We start from the raw sequence: 19,376 nt of genomic DNA, 5'->3' as shown, positions 1-19,376 counted from the left end.
CCATCTTGTGCTATGAGTTCCTGAGTACAGCAACATATCATGTTCAGAAAACTGTTTCACAGACTCCTTCCCATCCTACAGTTGTTACATCCTTTTTGCCCTGTCTTCACAGTGTTCCTGAGCCTTAGAAGTGCTAATACAGATGTCCTGTCTCGGGCTGAGCATTCAACAGTCTCATTTCAACACATTACCCAGTTATGACTGTTAACCATTGGCCACTGTAAATGGAAGCTTCTCTGACCAAGGCTGAGAGGCGCACTGATCCACTCATGGTGTGAGCATGAACATATAGAAGGTAAGTTTGACTACACGTCCATTCAGCAGGGCAGCAGGCTTCCCCCAGGGCTGATGGCCTCCTTAGAATGGGCGTTTTTGTTTGTTGGTTGGTTTTTCTTTTGTTTTCGAGACAGGGATTCACTATGTAGACCTGACTGTCCTGGAACTCACTCATGCTCTTTATAAGTCCCTGACCATCCAGCCAAACCATTAGCTACAGCCATGAATCAGTGAACAATCACATACCTGGCCATTTCTCCTTCCAAATAAAATATATGTCATGTGTATCACTCACTGTGAAGATTTCTCTTTGTCGGTGTCTTTCAGGGTTGTCCCAGAAAGGGGTTGTAATGCTGCAGCTGTCCACTACTGGGTGGTGCCTGCATAAGAGGATGACTGGACCACAGGCCTGGGTACCAGGTGCTTGGAAGGGTCTACACTTGGCTGTGCCTAGTAAGGGGGAGGGCTTTTGCTCCTCTCCTTGGCATTGTTGTAAATGAATAAAGAGCATGATTAGAAAATTGGTGAGAAAGACATCTGAGGAAGAAGTATTTGGATAGATTTCTCCAAATGAAGATGTGAAGATACTGTGTCCCATGTAAATGCTTACCAAAAGGTGACTTCAGCTAAGGAGTTCAGTAATCAAGTAGATAGGATGACCAAATCTGTGGACTGTCACTGACCAATGGGCCCATGAACAAAGTGGCCCTGATGGCAGAGATGGGGTTATGCATGGGCTCAACAACATGGACTTCCACTCAGCAAGGCTGACCTGGCTACAGCTGCTGCTGAGTGCCAGATCTGCCAACAGCACTGAGTCCCAGATGTGCCACCATTCCTTGGGGTGAGCAGTCAGTGACCTGGTGGCAGGCTGACTACACTGGCCACTTCCTTTGTGGAAAGGACAACACTTTGTCCTTACTGGACAAATACTTATTCTGGTTATGGATTTCTCTCTCTTACATGTGATGCTTCTGCCAAAACCACCATCCGTGGACTTATCCACCATCATGGTATTCCACACAGTATTGATTCTGACAAAGGAACTCACTTCACAGCCAGAGAAGTGCCAACAGTGGCCCATGATCACGGAATCCACTGGTTTTACCACGTCCCCCACCATCCTGAAGCAGCTGGCCTGACAGCAGGGTGGAAATGCCTTTTTGAAGACACAGCCCCGTAGTGGGAGAAACTTACGGCTACAACGAGGAGAGTTTATTTGGCTTATACACTTTCATATCACCATTCATCATCAAAGGGCGTCAGGGCAGGAACTCAAATGGCAGGAACCTGGAGGCAGGAGCTGATGCAGAGGTCATGGAGGAGTGCTGCTTACTGGCTTGCTCAGACTGCTTTCTTATAGAATCCAGGACCACCAGTGATGGCATCATCCACAATAGGGCTAGGCCCTCCTCCTTCAATCACTAATTAAGAAAGTTAGGTTACAGCTGGATCTTATAGAGGCATTTTCTTGAGGTTCCCTTCTCTCAGGTGACTTTAGCTTGTGTCAAGTTGGGTTGGCTATTTGGAGATGAACTGTAAACAGGCTCTGGACCTCTCCACACCACTGAGGTTCTAATGGTTCAGCAGCTTTTGCACACACTGCTATTACAGGAATTCCCATTCAGTTGATAACTGGCACCTAATGGGGGTGTGGGGATACCTCACTGTGGCTTTGATTTGGTATTCCAGGTAATTAGTAATGTGTATTTCTTTTGAAAACTTCATTGGCCTGACATGTTTTTAACCATGACCCACATTACCCATACACTTCGTATCTACAGTACTGTTTGGGGGGACACACAAATTGAAAGGAGAGGGCTGGTTGCACAACCGTGTACCTAACACTATTAAGTAATAACTTAAAAATCGCTACGATGCAGGTTCTAAAGCATCTAAAAACCTACACTCTGGAAATGCTCCAAAATCTGAAACACCTCGAGCACCTACATGATATCCTAAGTGGAAATTCATGTAACAGGCCATGGTCAAAACATGAGTCCAGGGAAGGGAGCTAGGGCTCAGTGGTGTTCAGCTGGACATCAAGCCACTCAGCCAAGAACTCTCCTGCCAGAGCAAACTTTCAGGGGCTTAGAGCTCCTCACTAGAGCTGAGGCTGGAGGCCAGTGCCTTCTGCGGCATGCCTTCCCTGCATGGCTTCCACCTATGCTCTGGAACACGTGTACTCTCCTGCAAGGACTCTTGAGTCTTTCCTTTCCTTAAGGGTTCTGCCCACCTGTGACCCCTCCACTCTGTCACCACACTGGAGACCAGTGCCTTCACCCTCGCCCCTTTCTTCACCCAGAGTCTCCCCATTCCCTCACCCTTTCCTGGGACGGCAGGGACTTGGTTTGTTCCTGCCTGTTGCTCAATGCTAATGAGGTGTGCTGCAGGGTATTCGAGGACACAGTTAAAACCCAAGATGCCAGCCCGAGTCAATGCTCAGGACTGTTAGTCCTCCAGATGTTTCCTCTCAAAGAGCCTAGAGCAGGGCTTCCTGGAAAGAGACAGCATTAAGTGGGAACACTGTCAGTGGTAGAACTCTTGCTGAGCATGTGCCCAGCTCTGAGTTCAATTCCAGCACTACACAGATCAAACAGCGGCAGCAGCCAAGGAGATGGTTCTAGGGGTGACGAGCTTGCTGCACCAACATGAAGGACCTGAATTTGGATCCCTAGTGCCTGGCATGGTGGTGAGTGCTTGCAATCCCAATGCCAAGACAGGAGGCTCTCAGGGGCTAACCAGAGAGACCCTGCCTCAAAAAAAGAATGGCGGAGAGTGATGAGGGAGACACCTGACATTTTCTGACCTCCAGGCCAATGCGCACACAAGCACACACACACACACACACACACTGGTAGGGCTGGGGCTTCAGAGACAGCTCAGTTGGTAAAGTACTGGTGACATAAGCATGCGGACTTGACTGAATCCCCAGTATCCATGTAAAAGCTGTGTGCAGTGTGACATGCCTACAATCCCAGTGGGGGTGTGTGTGAGAGTCAGAGACAGACAGACAGACAGAGAGAGAGACAGAGACAGAGAGAGAGAGAGAGTCCAGGTTCAGTGGGAGACTGATAGGTGGGAGGGATAACAACACTAAAGACCTTTAAAAAAGTCATGTGGAAACCGACTGTCATAGAAGTTTCCTAAATGCATACATATACACATATAAAAAGTTCAAATGGAGCTACCCTAAAGTGTGGGGACAATGTCCTCCTAGACACAGGCTATCAAGCAAAAAGCCTAGTACCAGGAGTGGGCTCCCTCTTTCAGAGTTGCCAACAATACAAGCTATTGCCATGGCTATTGGTTATCCTCCGGAACTTGATGTGAGTCATTAAGCTAATAATGCTCATCCCACCTGGCTGGCTCATACAGCGCTGGGAGGTGCTGTGCACACTGCAGAAGTAGAGTGAAGTAAATGTCCTCCTCCAACTTTGTAGACCAGGCTGGCCTTGAACTCACAGGGATCCTCCTGCCTCTGCCTCCCGAGTGCTGGGATTAAAGTTGTGTACCACGCCTGGCATAAAGACCAATTTTAACCAACTGTGAACTCCACAAGCTTTACCAACTGGCTTGCTGAGGTATGCTCACTGCTGCAACAGTGTATGTGTGGGAGGAACCAACTACTTCCGATTGCATTTAAGGACTGCTCCAAGAGATGCAAACTTACCTGGCACCATAATTAGAACCTGTGATGAGGGGTCAGAGGTGCTGATTTATCCTTGTACCTGTGGCTCAGTGCATCTCTCAGCCTGCATCCCAGAGGTTCTTTCTGCAGTAGATGAACACAAAGTCTCAAACCTGGTCAAGGGGCAGAAAGAAAGAGACTAGAGTTGTCAGTTCTAATGGGACACCATATCACACACCCTCCTCCCAGGGCTCAGGACCATCGCAGGAGGGAGGGATGAGGTTGAGAGAGGCCGTAGACAACTACAGAAGCATCTCCAAACACAACAGGGCAGTTGCACAGAGGAACTCACAGGGGAAGAGGTGGTCCCCGAGTCAGTTTTTTTCAGGGATGTACAACATAATGGCCTAAGCCAGTGTGATTCTCAGTCTTCCTAATGTTGTGGTGACCCCCAACCATGAAATTATCTTCACTGCTACTTTGTAACTCTAATTTTGCTGCGGTTATGAATCATAATGTAAACATCTGTGTTTTCTGATGGTGTCAGGTGACCCCTGTGAAAGGGCCATTTGATCCCCAAAAGGGTCATGACCCACAGGGTGAGAACCTATGGAAATATATGCACTTAGAGATGGCACTTACTGGATGTGGTGGTGCATGCTTTTAATCCCAGCACTTGGGAGGCAGAGGCAGGGAGCTCTCAGTGATTCTGAAGCCAGCCGGGTCTACATACCAAGCTCCAGGACAATCAGGGTTACAGAGACCCTGTCTTAACAGAGAGAGCACTAAGTGGACTCTGGGATTAAAAAACAGTACATATGAAAATGGGAAGGAAAAGTGGGAACGAGAGAGGAATTAGTTGTAGGGGAGGAATGGGGGGCTGACTTTGTCAAACACATTATATACATGTATGAAATTCTCAAACAATAATAAGGGAGGAAAAAATACAGTGGCTAATGATTGAGGACGACAGCAGATGATCTCTGGTCATCACACACATTCATGCATGTGTGCACACTTTGTGCACAAATATCGACACATCTCTCTTTATTTTCCCACTCCTAAAAAGGGTTGACAACTGTGCTGGAGCTGGGCCTTCACACACAGAGGACCCGGGCTGGAAGATGTCATGGACTGAACTGTTACCCCAAATGTGACTGCAGTTTTCAAATTTTTATATATATGGGTGTTTTTGCCTGCCTGCATGTCTGTGTACCTGTGTGCCTGGTACCCGCAGAGGCCAGAACAGGGTCTCAGATTCCCAGAACTGGAGTTATAGACATCTGTGAGCCACCATGTGAGTGCTAGGAATTGAACCCCAGTCTTCTGCAAGAGCAGCCAGTGCTCCTAACTGCTATCATCTCTTTACCCTGTTTTTTTTTTTTTTTTTTTTTTTTTTTGTGCTGAAATTTAAAAAAAGGTAATTAGGAGCCTGGTGTGGTGGCACACACCTTTAATCCCAGCACCTGGGAGGCAGAGGCAGGCAGATCTCTGCATTCAAGACCAGTATGGTCTACAGAGTGAGTTCTAGGACAGCCAGAGCTACACAGAGAGACCCTGTCTCAGGGGGGAAAAAAAGCAACACCCCCCAAAGGTAATTAGGTTACAATGAAGTCATTAGGGTGGGCCTAAGATATTTTTGTTTTTGTTTTCTTTTCCATTATATTTATTAGGTTGGGGTGGGGTCAGATGACAACTCCAGGGAGTGGGTTCTCTTCTTCCACCATGCGGATCCCCATGATTAAACTCAGCTCATTAGGCTTGGCAGCCTTTACCATGACCCATCTTCCCTGCCTCCAACACTCCACTTCTGACCTTCCTCTCCAGAGCTCTACTGCTTATGGATATCTAAATCCTTTCAAGCCACACATCATGGAGTCATCCTTAGGTTCTTCAGTACCCTATCTCCAGTCTACAGGAGGTCTTGCTTCTGAACTCAGAACATACCCAAGACCAGCCCATTCCGCCCATCTCACTTCTAGTTAGATTGGGCACTCCTTAGCCAATGTGACCCTTGGGTACAAGGGCCTTGGGGGATTGGGTAGGAAGAGAATCCTGCCATCAGCCACTCTTCTGTTGGTGAGTTTCCAGGACATTATCTATTCGTCGGTCTCTGTTCCGAAGGGTTCTGATGTGCAGAACCATCTACTTCTAAAGCCTCTTAGGGCCTAAGATATTCTGGTCAGACACCTCCCAGATGTGAAGCCACAGGCCAAAAACAGGCATCAACAAGCTAAAGAGAACCAACCCCAGCAACACCTTGATCTTTATATCGACTCCCAGAACTGTGACAATTCTTACCTAAGCTGCCAGTGCAAGGTGCTGTTATGGCAGCTCGAGCAAACGCACTGGCTCTTGGGAAAGAGACATATCTAAAGCAATCCCCCTAAAGGGTCTGCCAGCCTGGCTTCCAACCCGTTTTGTTCCAAACCCTTGAACCAGCCAGGAGGAAGCAATCCACACAGCTGTAACTTCCATGAAGCCCGAACGGATCACTGGGTGCCATGGGCTCCTCAGCCACATGAGGAGCAGGGATGAAAGCTCTTCATAGCTCCCTCACTTCTAAACTTAGCTGATTCTCTAATAGTTTTCTGTGTGACCTTTCAAGCCCATTAAGGAAGAATGCAGATGCCAGTGACATAGCAACCAACGTTATATTACATTCTTTCCAAATTAAAACGTTTCCAGCTTTAGGACCAAGAAGAGGAAAATCTGAGCAGAGCTGAAAGTAAGTTATTGATGGAAGCAGTTGCCATGGCACTGTGCTGTCCTTGGAGCTGCCAGCTGCCACTTCATTTCCCCATTTTTCTTGCAAATGAAGGAGTGCACGAAGCTAAGGACCTGCCTCCCACTGTGAGGGAGAAAATAAACTCTGCATTTTAATTAGAAAGTTAATCAACGACGGGAATGTCTTTAGAGTGGTTATGCAGCCAACGTACAGGACTTCTCACTTCAATCTCCAGATGATCTTCTTAAAAATGCAGACTCTACATGCTAAGTGAGGAGCCTAAGATAACTGTAATATTCACGGTGTGGGGGAGTGCTGCTGAGATGAGCAGATAAGAGCAGTGGCTGTTCTGGAGGAGGGGCTTGAATCCCAGGACCCACATGGCAGCTCTCAACCATCTGCAACTCCAGTCCCAGGGGACACCATCTGGCCTCAGTGGACACTGCATACATGTAGTACACAGACACACACGTAGACAAAAATAGGCAATCAGAATATAAAAAGAATATTTTAACTTTTTTCTCATCTATCCCTTAAACGTGGTATGTATCAAGGACGACCTTGAACTTCGATCCTCCTGCCTCCACCTCCTGAGCTTAGAGATGTATGACACCGTGTTTGGTTTATTCTTGGCTGAGGGCTGAACCCAGGACTTCAATGAATACTGGATGTAACATTTTGCCTACTGAGCTCCGTCTTCAGCTCCACCAGAAGCATCTCTGTTGTTTTAGAGCCCAGACTGCAATGACCCATTTCTAAGTGCAGAGGAGGGTTGAGTATATTATATACATACCACCTCCAAAAACTTTTCTTCCTTTTCAGTGCTGGGAATGTACCTGCTAGGCAAGTGTGCGACTGCTGAGCTGTTACCAGCTCAGTTAAAAATAGTTTCTATCCTTTGAGACTGAAACTCGATTCCCACTAAATAACACCTATCTTCCCACAGCCTGCACTGGTGATCGGCGTGGGGAGGATGCAGGTGCTGGTCTGTGGGCCCAATATTTGTCAGGCTTTTATTTAGAACTGTTTTTGGTACCTGAACCCAAGAAAGGTAGCGGGCATTGTGATGTGCACGCACCACATTTTTGTGGTAATTTCCTGGTAGGTGGGATGACAGAACAGGCAATGTGATTTTGGAGTAGACAACAAGACACAGCTGCTAATACTTGCTCTGGTTTGGAGATGGTCTACGTGACCCTCCATAACTACATGCTGAGGCTCAATTCACATTGTGAGGCACTAGGAGAGTAGACGCTTAGTCCAATATTTAGGTGGGGCTGGGCCTCTGGAAGTTGATTAGGATTATACAAAGCCAACAGAGGGGAGCTGGGGTGATGGGCTTTATAAAGAGGAAAGGAGGTGGGTGGTGGTGGCCTTTAGTCCCAGCATCCAGGAGGCAGAGGCAGGAGGATCTCTGTGAATTTGATGCCAGCCTGGTCTACAGAGTTCCAGGACAGTCAGGAATATACACAGAGAAACCTTGTCTCAAAACCCCAAAAACTATCCCCCCCCCCCGACCCCCGTGCCTCAAAGGAAGACAGACAAGGCAGTAGGTGCCTGTGCTGTTTCTTGCTACATGAAATGCTATGCTAAAAAAAAGGTTCTCACCAACTGCCACACTGTTGACTTGCTGAGGTTGCCAGCCTGACGGAAACTTACACGACATACCTTCTTTGGACACGCTAAAATGCTAGCTAGTATCAACATCTTTAAACACACTGCCATCTTCTCTTTCATCACTGTCAAGGAGTATCTAGTGGTGGAACCAGTGAAACTCACTTCTCACTGGGCCCAGGTATGCTGGCCGGCCAGATGCACTGCATTTACCTCTAGTACTATCAACAGTGCCAAGGCACATATTTACAATATTTGGTTTTTACCATTCCCACTTGCTAAAAGCAGAACCACCAACAAAATAAGATTATTTACTAAGACACCACCTTCTCAGTCATTATCTCCCTAATCATTGAGTGGTGACAGGTGAGGGCAGGCTTTGCTCACATAAGCACACAATGCTCTTCTTGGGCTGTTAAGCTGGAAATAAGGCAGGGTGTTTGCAGTTTTGATTCCTCTTATGCTGTCTCTAGCTTGCATCAGCTCTTTGTACTGTTGTCTGTGAAATCAGAAAAAAAAAAGCAAACAAAACCAACCCCCCCAACCAACAAAAGCAAACAAAAACAAAAACGCAAAAACAAAAACAAACAAAAAACCCAGGCCAGCAGGACGGTTCAGTGGTTAAAGTGCTTGCTTGCCAGGCAAATGCCATGACCTGAGTCTCCTCCTCCGAGTCCATGGTGGAGGGACACAAGTGGAGGCCAGAGGACAACCTGTAGTTGGTTCTCTCCTCCCACCATGTGGGTTCCAGGGATTGAATTCGCTCCAGTTATTAACTGGTGGCAAGTGCCTTTACCCACTGAGGTACCCAACCCAACCCAACCCACCAGCAGATCTTTCCTGTGTAGCCCTGGCTGTCCTGAAACTCAGAGATCTGCCTAGCTCTCCTGGCATGCTGAGATTAAAGGCATGTACAACAATGCTGACCTCCTTACTCCTATCCAGACTGTTCTCTGTAGGTAGCTCAGGGTGGAGCTTGTGATCCCCATGCCTTAGCTCTGAGTGCTGGGACTACATGCTTAAACCACCATGCTTGACCCAAGGTCTATGTAAACACACTCTATCAATGGAAGGAAGGTGGTAAAACGAAAATTTTGACAGTGTCTTCCCATATAGTCCAGGCTGGCCTAGAACCTGTGTTCCTCCCACCTCAGCCTCCCTGCTCTTGAATGTGTCCATAAATTTCTCTCTAGGTTTAAAAATCCCCCTTTTCTTGTTGCCAGGGTCATACAAAGCATTAAGCCTTTTGGCTGGGCTGGGGTTGTAGCTGGGTGGTGGAGCATGTGCTGAGCAAATACAAACCTCCGGCATCTGTTGGGATCCTTGAGGATGTCGCCTCATACAAATTCCCTAGTGTACCAGGCAAGTTACTAGTGTACTAGAGACTGTGGAGCAATCATGATCAGACTATCCCAGAAGCAGAGCTCCCTGGGTGCAGGCTGGGGAGCTCAATCTCCATTCTGGGATAAGGCCTGCCTTTCGGTCCTGCCTTGAGGAGCTATATAGTTCTGTGCTCGAGTCAGACCTGATGGGAATTCACCATTGGGACCGGCAAAGGGTCCAGCTCATCCCTGTGTCGAGTGGGCTCAGATGACCTCAGAGACTTCTTAGGGCAAGACTTGGTTCTTGCTGTGTGGTTGCTGCTGAAGGTGGGATGGAGCTGGGGATGTCCTGGGTAGGCTGGTGCTCACTCCTGACACCAAGGACCAGAGACCTAATATGACCTGCACAACCAAGGAAAAAGTAAACTCAAAGGGGCAGGCTACAGGAGAGGAGGGGGAAGAGGATGTGTTAGCAGGTCTTTGGGGCAGGCCTGGTGAGACAGCAATTCCAGGTTGAGACCGACTTGTTTGAAACTACTCAGGTCTATACAGGCCCCAGGCCTATAAGGTCCAGGGGGAGTAAGTAAGGCATGCCAACCACCAGCAGTAGCCTAGATGTGTGCCTGACTGTTTTCTTCTGAGACCTGTTTTCTAATCTCTAGTGGACATCATCCTATGACCACAGCCCACTCCCAAGTGAAAACATCAACAGCAGCCATGCATCCCCAAGAGGCCTCCAGAAAGGGTGCCTATGCCATTCTACACGGCTCCCAGCCCTGTCGTCCAAGTTCCTGTCTGGGCAGAACTGCGGCCTGTGCACTGGCTGATGGCTTACTGCCTGCAAACCCCAGTGCTGACCAGGACACACAAAGGGGGCAGGGCAGAAACACGCCGTTTCTTTCATGACACCGCCTGCTTTTCAAAAACAAAATTAAAATGCTCTCTGTGTGGTTTGCTCTGACAGGTAGGCCCAGTCCGCCCCAGCCTGTTCCCAGTGCAAATCTCCTACCCCACAGTCACTCCTTTACCCTTTCCTTGAGGTGGGATAGTGCCACCACTAACAGCAGGGCCTCTTTCCTTCAATGTGTTGGTACTGCATTTCCTTCACAACTGAATTAGTTCTGATGAGGCAGCTGCTCTGACATGTAGGGATTTAAAAAGTTAAAGAAATTACTTCATGTGTTTGTGTGAACGCAAGTGGGTTTCAAGTGCATTCCTGCCGCTGCCTCAAAGGCCCAGACGGAGTTTTAGTCTCAACCTAGCAGTGGCCAGAACATTGTCTAACAGGGTGGGAGCAGGGTGCTGCTCATTCCTGACTTAAATACCCAGGCACTTTATTTACAAACCCACTGCCTTCAGTTCTTTCCTTCTTAAGCGCCTCTTTCCCTGTGCGCACGCTTCTCCATGCAGTGGTCTGGTGGTCTCATCCCTCTAAGACACTGGTATCTACGAAGTTGATGCTTGGGAACCACACAATCCAGTTACGAAATCATCTCATTCTGAGGTTTATCGTTTTGTATGGGCCTCTGCTGCCAGCTCAGTTCCCCTTGCCCACTTCTGTCCATTGCGGACAGCTGACTGTGGCTTCCCCGTCTCTATGGTTTCTCCATCTGTAAAAACTACTTTAAGGAGTGGGAGACAGACAGTTAAGGATGGAGGTAAACCTTTCCAGATTCCATCTCATGAAGGGGCACTGGTGAGAAAGGAACCCGAAACTCGAGAAGTTATACTGTGGTCTCTGCATGTACAACAGATAGTCAAAAGTAATTTATAAAACTGAAATATTTTGGAGTACTGGGCCTTGTAGGCAAGTGAGATATACCACTAAACTACATTGGCAGCCTGGGAACCCTGGTAGGGCTTCCACTTATCCACAGTGGGTTTTCCACTTTGGTCTTATCTCAGTGACCCCCAATTCTTATAGTCGTCCTAAGAAAATCCACATTTTCTGCTCTAGAAGGCCTTTGAGAATCTCAATTGTGGTTGGGAACCTGTTGAAAAGGGAGAGACATTCAAGGAAAAGATCTAAGAATACTCTGAGGAATTAGGTGGTGTAGGCTTAAGGGACCAATGATATGGCGGAGTCTCCAAACTGACTTAATGGGCCTGGGTCCCTGCATGTGGACAGCTAGTGTGTTCCTGCATTGACAGTCTGTAGCAAGCCATTGCCCAGGGTCTTCTCTTGGGCTCAGCAGCTTTAGCTCTGACCCCAGCACCCCAGGCTGCACACCTCCACTTCTTGCTTCTTTACATGCTTAGCTTCCATGACTACATTTATTGTATAGATATTATATAGATAACCCCCGGGCTCTAGGAGGCAGCTTCCACTCCCAACACTTATCCACCTAGGCTTAACCACCTGGGTTACTACTGTATTCTAAGTTTTTTGAGACAGGATTTCTGTGTAGCCCTGGCTGTCCTAGAACTTGCTCTGTAGACCAGGCTGGCCTTGAACTCAAGAGATCCACCTGCCTCTGCTTCCTAAGTACTGAGGTTAAAGGTATGTGCCACCATTGCCAGGCAATAGCTTACTTCCTATTTATAGACAACGGTCTTGCCATGCAGTCCATGCTGGTCTTGAATTCTACCATTTCTTTCCCAAGTCTTTGTCCTCTGTAAATCACTGAGCCCAAACCCTGGGCATCCTTCCTGTCTTTGGCTGGACAAGCACTCCAGGCTACAGTTCCAAACCATGGGTATGTCACAAGCCCCAGCAGTCGAGGAGAACATTTCTAGGTTCATGTGTGGATGGTAAGAACAGCTCTCAGGCTGGCTGCATGCTCAGTGATCGAGTGCCCGCTGTTGTTCACGCAGCAGGGTCTGGAGTTCACCTCTAGCACTGTAAACATCAAAACCCAAGTAAGTCCTCCTCTCCATTCTCTCAAACTCCACTTCGTGAAGAGGAGATCGGGACATTGAGAACAAAGGGAAAGATGGAAACAAAGGAATTTCTCTGGACACCAGCGACTGAACATGCCCCGAATTTCAAAGACCCACCCCCCCACTTCTTATGTGCCCACAGTTCTATGGTGATTCCCACAACCACAAGGAAGGCAGTGAAGGGTACCCAGTGGGCCCTGCTGATGTTCTTAAAATGCAAGAAAGCCATTTTAAGAGTGACCGCTTTCCACATCCTCGTCACAATCTGCTTTCAAGTGTATACTTCATGAATCCCCACAGAGGAAGACACCCAAATCTACAACAAGAATCAATGGTTCTTAAGGCACCCAGTTGCTGGCTCTGCAGGTACACAGCAGGAATTCAGTGTTTGCTGGACTCATTTGAAATTAGTAAATCAGGGGAAAAGACACACAGACAACTTTCAGTTACTGGGTTTTGTTTTTGTTTTTTTTAAGACAAGGTCTCTCTAGTTTCAGCTGGCCTGGAACACCCTCTTTAAAGGCCAGGCTCCACCTCCAGAGTGCTGGGATGATTTGCTGCAATGGACAGTCTCTTCCTTTTCCCCTCCTAGCTATGTGATGTCACTACCTGCAAGGGAAGAATGCCCAAAGCAATGGGCTCCAGACTCTTCAAATAGCTCTACTCACATTCCTGCTCTCCTGTGCAGAAATACTCTGTATTTAAAGACTCCAGACACAAGGGGAATGAATCTGCCTCCTCCCTCCTAGCACATCCTCTCGGTATGAGTGTTCACACTGCACGTCACCTGCACCACAGCGCTTTGCCCCTGGCCCCCTGGCTGGTTTTCTCAGTCACCGCTCCACTCTGTCCTCCCGGCACTCTGCTGTGTCCAACCCAGTGAATGTCGCTGAAGATAATGTTCCCTGGGGACGACCCTTGAATTCCCACTTCTCACGGAGGGTCTTCCTCACCTTCAGCAGCGATCTTTACTTCACCAGGAGAAGATGAGCCGGCCGTCTCCTTCTCCTCCTCCTCCGCACTTGAAGAATGATAACGGCGGAGTCAAAGACGCTGCCATCCACCTGATGCCCTTGTCTCACCCGGACCACCTTCTCTTCCCTGCCGTTTCTTTCCTCTTAGACTCAGAGATGCACAGAAGCCTGTCCTCCAGAAAACCCATCACACCACTGCTCCTGCAAACACTCTCAGGCCCTACCTTGCTCACCTCAGTACTGGACCGAGGAGGACTTCTACATCTGCCTCCACCTGCTGTGACCCCCAGCCCCAGGCCAGGGACACTTAGTTTTCACTGCTGTTAAGGGATGGGAAAGTAGGACAATGATAACCAGCAGGCTCCAGCACTGAACAAGGAAGACAGTCATTCCCATTGCTTTCTCCTGGAGCAGAGCTGAGTGTGAGATGCCGAGTGGTTCAGACACCCATTTGAACCAGTCAGTTCAGGGACACCAACTCCATTTCCTGAGCACGTTTGCCTCTCAGATGGACAGAAGCAAGGTCTTTAGTAAGCAGGGATTTACTGACACCTTGCAACAACATGAAATGTCATTAAAAACATTTAGGAAGACTTGGTATTCATTCAGTACTTGCTGTATGGTACGGTGATAATTACTTGAAATACATTTTTATACCTTCCTCACACATGATACCGATTCCCTTTCACAGCGGACAGTCTACTGTAGAGACTGAGCATGGGGAGAGCCAGCTGCAGCTAAGAACAGAGGGGAAGGTGGTCAACTTGGCTTTATAGTAGTGACCTAAAGCGCCCCCCCCCATAAAACAAACCAACAAAACATTTGCCCATATGCTTCCTTGTAAGTACGCCACTGCACTGCTCCAATATTGAGAAACAAATGCTCAAGAGTTGTGAACAGTCATGGATTATTCCTGGTGTTAAGAGAGACCGCATCTGACGTCGGCCTGTATTGGGGCCACTGAAGGTCAGGGGATGGATGGGGAGGAGGGAGGGGGGTCTTCTCCTTCTCCATAACCAGAGTCTGAACAGAATACCCACAGTCACCCAGAGCATCAACTTGTGACCGACCCTACTACTAACAGCTACCAGCGATCTGAGTCAGCAGGAGCACTATGAAGAATAGCTGCACTGTACCGAATGGCAGGTACCTGGTGAGACAGTAACACAATTGAATGACTCTAAGGACTTTTTTTTGTAATTCTTTTTACAAGTCAGGTGCCATAAACATTCAAATAATCTTTCTTAAAAAGCACGGTTACAACATCAAAAGAATTAAGATGAAATATAAACTTCTCTTACAATTTTTGTACACATTAACCAAATCACATAAACCACAGATAAATGTTCAAATTTAATATAATGAAAAAACATTTAGATTCTTAATAAAACCTTCCTTCAACATTTATTTTTTAAACTTGCCATTATCCTAAATAATCTATGCAGTTTGGGATACAATACCAAAAAGGTACCAACAGTACAAAGCAGATACAAAGCAATGTAAGAACTTTCTGGAGTGTTCTGCAGGGATAAATGGCACAAAAGGGGACGACCCTTGACTCTGGACCCCTCTGCTGTTGATCAACCATGTCAGGTTGGACATGGTATGAGAAGTCACGTCATTTACTTCACTCTTCCATGCTCTTATCTGGGTTATAGGGTACCATATTTTAAATACTAGCACAACAATTTTAAAGCACAAATGCTTTAAAAATGTGTAGGCAAAAGAATTGATCAGATTTTCAAAACCACTACATTTACAAAAATATTTCCCTTAAACTTGGGATTACTCCAAAACACTGATTTACAAATATAAAAGAATTATGAAGGACCCAAAGCATATGCATATATGAATGTGTGTATTAACATACTGTCACCATACTACATAAATCACCAAAAATTCAAATGTAACTATTAATATTAATGTGTTATCCTAAGTGGTCTGAACACTGTGGCATGCAGTGTGGGTGGTCGACCTTTGTGACTCCTCAGAGACCGCTGTTGTTAGCACACAGCTTCTCAAAGCTGATGGTCACCTCCACTCCAGTGCACACACGCACCACACACCATTCTTTACTGGGCAGAATTCTCATCTCTCTTGGACTGATGGGCAGGTGTTTCTTCACACTGACTGAAAGGAGAATTTTCTCACCCATGTTCTGCTCTATTTTACGACATGGAAGAAAACACCACCTGACAGCTTATCTGTGTTTATACATAACGGAGGTGCTCAATGTCACCAGTGTATCTGTGAGAAGAACCAAAGCAATGAGTGTGACCATACATGACAGCTGCCAGTTGTTGTAGTTACACTGGCTACATGACTCTCTGGTGGGTCATTTGCCGTGCACAGAATGAGAGCTGCACTGGTTGTGGTACAGTGACTGTAGGATGCAGTGAGTGGTTTCACACCAATCTCAACGCACAGTACCGGGAAGGGGGAGCTCAGAGAGCTCAGTCCCCTACAAGATGAGGCTATGGTTTCCTTATTTACAAGACCACAAATTAATCTCATAATATAATATGAATACCTCCCTTAGAAATATAAAGAAGAAACAAGTAGGAAAATTGTCAATGCTTAGGGAAAAAAAAAGCAGAAAAGAGAACTTATTACTAGTGTCTCAGTAAGAGGGTATTCTCCACCTTTCATGCCGGGTAGGGCTTCATGTGTGGAAGTGAAAAGCAGGTACTTACTAGGGCAAGAATCAAGGTCTGGTTTCTCAGGATGAGTCAGCCATTCGTTAGCCAGGTGAGGTGTGGGTGACACTTTGAACCTGGTAGCAGATACCCTGGGGTGCTGACAGCCCTTCCCACAGCTCTAGGATACACAGGCAGAAGGCCCTTTTCAGAGGGAACCAGAGATTTCTACCTGGTATGTTTGGATGATGTCAGAATCATCTGCTGTTCAGAGGGGCAAAGGGAGGACCTTTCTTTCTCTTTTTTTGGTTTTTGAGGTGGGGCCTATATACTCCCAGCTGTCCTGAACCTTGCTATGTAGACCAGGCTGGCCTCCAATTCAGAGACCCTCCTGCTTCTGCCTTCTGGAGTGCTAGGATTAAGGTGTGTGCCATCATGCCTGGTTGAAAAGGACCTTTCTGAGCCATCTTATGTAAACAGATGTGTGGGGCAGTGCAGGGGGTGGGTGGGGAGGAGTGGAGTGAGGCCCGTGAACATTTTTTGTTTGAAGCACAAATTATAAATTGACTGTCCACTTAAGACACATCGATCCAGAGGAAATCAACACTGAATCGTATCATCGGTGTAAAGATAAAGATGTACATTTATTTCCATGAGTTACAAGTGCATTGCTGTTCATACTAGCAGGCAGTCTTTATAGAACCCATTCTCCATTGCTGTCAAAAAACAAGGAAAAAAAAAAAAGACAGCTGAGAAATGAAAAGCTAACACTAGAGTTATCTTTCCTAAATTATCTTCTGGGTAGCAGTCTCTTTGTAGAATACAACTCAGAAGTCACAAGAGGTTTTGCTCAATCAAAGGATGTGAAACTTGGACAGTGATCTCTGCACAGAAAGCCTAACAGTCATGCAAGAGCACAGTAAGTATTGAACAAGGCAAACTTCTCCTCAGAGAGAGCGAGGGTTCAGGAGGCACTGCACTGGGATAACACCATCAACTCCACAGCACACAGCGCAGGAACAAAGGAGAGAGATCAGGAAATAGGAGAGCGCCTGAACACGGTTACTGCTAGCCTTTTATGACATTAACTCAGCAGTACCAGAAACACCTCAATACTTGGCAACAGAACAGAGCTTCATGATGAGAGCTCATGAAGGCTTTATTACAAGTCATTATACCGCTGAAAAGTGAGCTTGAGATGCTGACATGCTGTAGGAGAAGAACTGTACACTTTCTTGTTTAAAGACGCAGTGTTCCTCTTAGCTAAATCCCAAGGCAGTGAATGTGGTTACAAATACAGCTTTCTGTGTGAAACAGCTCAAAGTATACATGGAGCTCCACCCTGAACATCTAGATCAGCTTGCTCTCTACTTCACCAGAAACTTCTACAGCTTAGTGCTTGTACATCTTGCAGCAATGACAAGCACAGCAGTTCCTTTACAGCTCTGGCTAGGGACAGCATTTTGGCAAGTGCTAAACCTCCATTACAATAGAAGTAACTATAGGAAACCTGCAAAGTAACATTGCTGGTCCAATGCTTCCTTTCTAGAATAATGATCAAATTGTTTAGAAGCTGGGCAAATAGCACATACCTTAAATATGGGACTAACATGATACACAGAAAAATGCCCCCAAAGGACTCCCATGACAAAGCACCTGCCTCTGTAGCCTGCAACACCATCCAGGGATGCCCACAAGCTCCCGCTCTGGGTAGACAGTTACAAGCCAACAGAAGAAGTGCAAACTCTGAGCTGTCACTGACTTCAAGTGCCTTACGTAACAGCATTCCTTACTGTGAAGCGAGATGCCAGTGACTGGAGCCAGTTTGGAAAGACTCTCGCTCTGGTGAGGCTGCATGGTTCAGCAGGATGACATGTAGAAGGGATTCAGGAGAGGGAGGAACCACTGCATTTTCAAACCAGAAAGCGGTTAGTGACTAAGCAACAGTACACGGCGGCCGTGCACCGAAGGCGCACACTGCCGCAGGCCTATGCCAGGAGACATCTCTGGATGAAGGGTTCTGAGAAAGTATAAAAGCCACTACCACCAGAAAGTGCCCTCCGAGCGGCTCAAAGGGTCAGAGTGGGTAAGCTGAGACGGGCTGGAGACAGGACCAGGGGTCAAGAACTGGGAGGAACACCGACATCTGAGCACGTCCAGTCCTCTGAGCCCTTGTCCTGTAAAAAAAAGACAAACTTGGGAGTAAGGATTGAGCCATGTCACAATAAAGGCAGCAACAGCACAAAACGGCAAATTAAATGTAATGGGAATAAAGAACTGTAAAAAGGTCACTGTACTCTCACACATACATGACATGTGCAACATGCAGGTCCTGAAGGCTGGAGCTCTGCCCTCATTTCACAACCATCTTTCTCAGACAACTTTTAAGAGTTGAGTTGGTACGGTGTGGTGGTTTGAATGAAAATGCCCCTCCATATGGAAGTGGCATCATTGGAGGTGTGGCCTTGTGGGAGGAAGTGTGTGACTGAGGGTGGGCTTTGAGGTTTCCGAAACTCAAGCCAGGCCCAGCGGTTCACTCTCTGCTGCTGCCTGCCAATCTGGATGTAGAACTCTCAGTTCCCTCTCCAGCACCATGTCTACCTGCACACTGCCATGCTTCCCACCATGATAATAATGAACTAAACTTCTGAACTGTAAGGCAGCCCCAATTAAATGTTTTCTAAGAGTTGTCAATCATGGTGTCTCTTCACAGCAATAGAAACCCTCAGACATCCAGTGACTAAGGGAAGACACATGTCCACATTTACTGACATTCACAGCCTTGTTGGCTTCCCTAAATACCCTTCATTAATAATGTAGTACCCACCACTCCAAAAGCCAAAACTAGAGTTTAAAGGGTCTTTTCAGAATACTGCATCTCTACTGAAAAGACCTTCCTATCTTAGAATGACCAGGCAGCACAGTCACCTGCACCAGCAATGGGAATGTGTTGTTAACGCCCAAGTTTTCTCTTCATGAGAACAAACTAAACCCTGATGGGTAGTGAGGGCAGCAGACTCGGATTCTGAAAGGTAAGCAGCTGTCGCTGGCTCCCAGTGCTGGATGGTGAAATGAACCACCCAGGTCAAGGGGCCTGCCATCTATCTTCCGGTCAGACTCCATTTGTCTGTGTCCAGCAAAACACCCTCTCCCCTCCCGTTAGCAGCCTGCATATGGCCGGCCACCTGCAGTCACTACAGAAAGACACAAGTCACGTCTCTCTTCGCTCTTCTGAGGTATGTTTTTCCTTGGGAGAGATTAAACTCCAAACCAAATCTACTCTCACCAGACTGCAGTCCAGCAAGTCCGAGCCAC

At 47.1% G+C, this 19,376-nt stretch overlaps 1 protein-coding gene across 2 annotated transcripts in view; it reads right to left on the bottom strand.

Annotated features, from left to right (window-relative positions):
* Positions 1-16,686: 16,686 nt before the first annotated feature.
* Positions 16,687-19,376, bottom strand: part of Mapk1 (mitogen-activated protein kinase 1) — a 63,739-nt gene continuing 61,049 nt past the window's right edge. For both annotated transcript variants that reach the window (XM_052739996.1, XM_052739995.1), the window contains exon 9: positions 16,687-18,238. The gene's annotated coding sequence lies outside the window, so the exon portion shown is untranslated. The remainder of the gene's footprint in view (positions 18,239-19,376) is intronic.

This window comes from Peromyscus californicus, unplaced genomic scaffold (genome assembly GCF_007827085.1).
Source record: "Peromyscus californicus insignis strain IS unplaced genomic scaffold, ASM782708v3 Scaffold_16__1_contigs__length_79575227, whole genome shotgun sequence".
NCBI lineage: Eukaryota > Metazoa > Chordata > Mammalia > Rodentia > Cricetidae > Peromyscus > Peromyscus californicus.
Note: the sequence above shows the minus strand (reverse complement) of the source record. Positions and strands in the feature narration are given on the sequence as shown.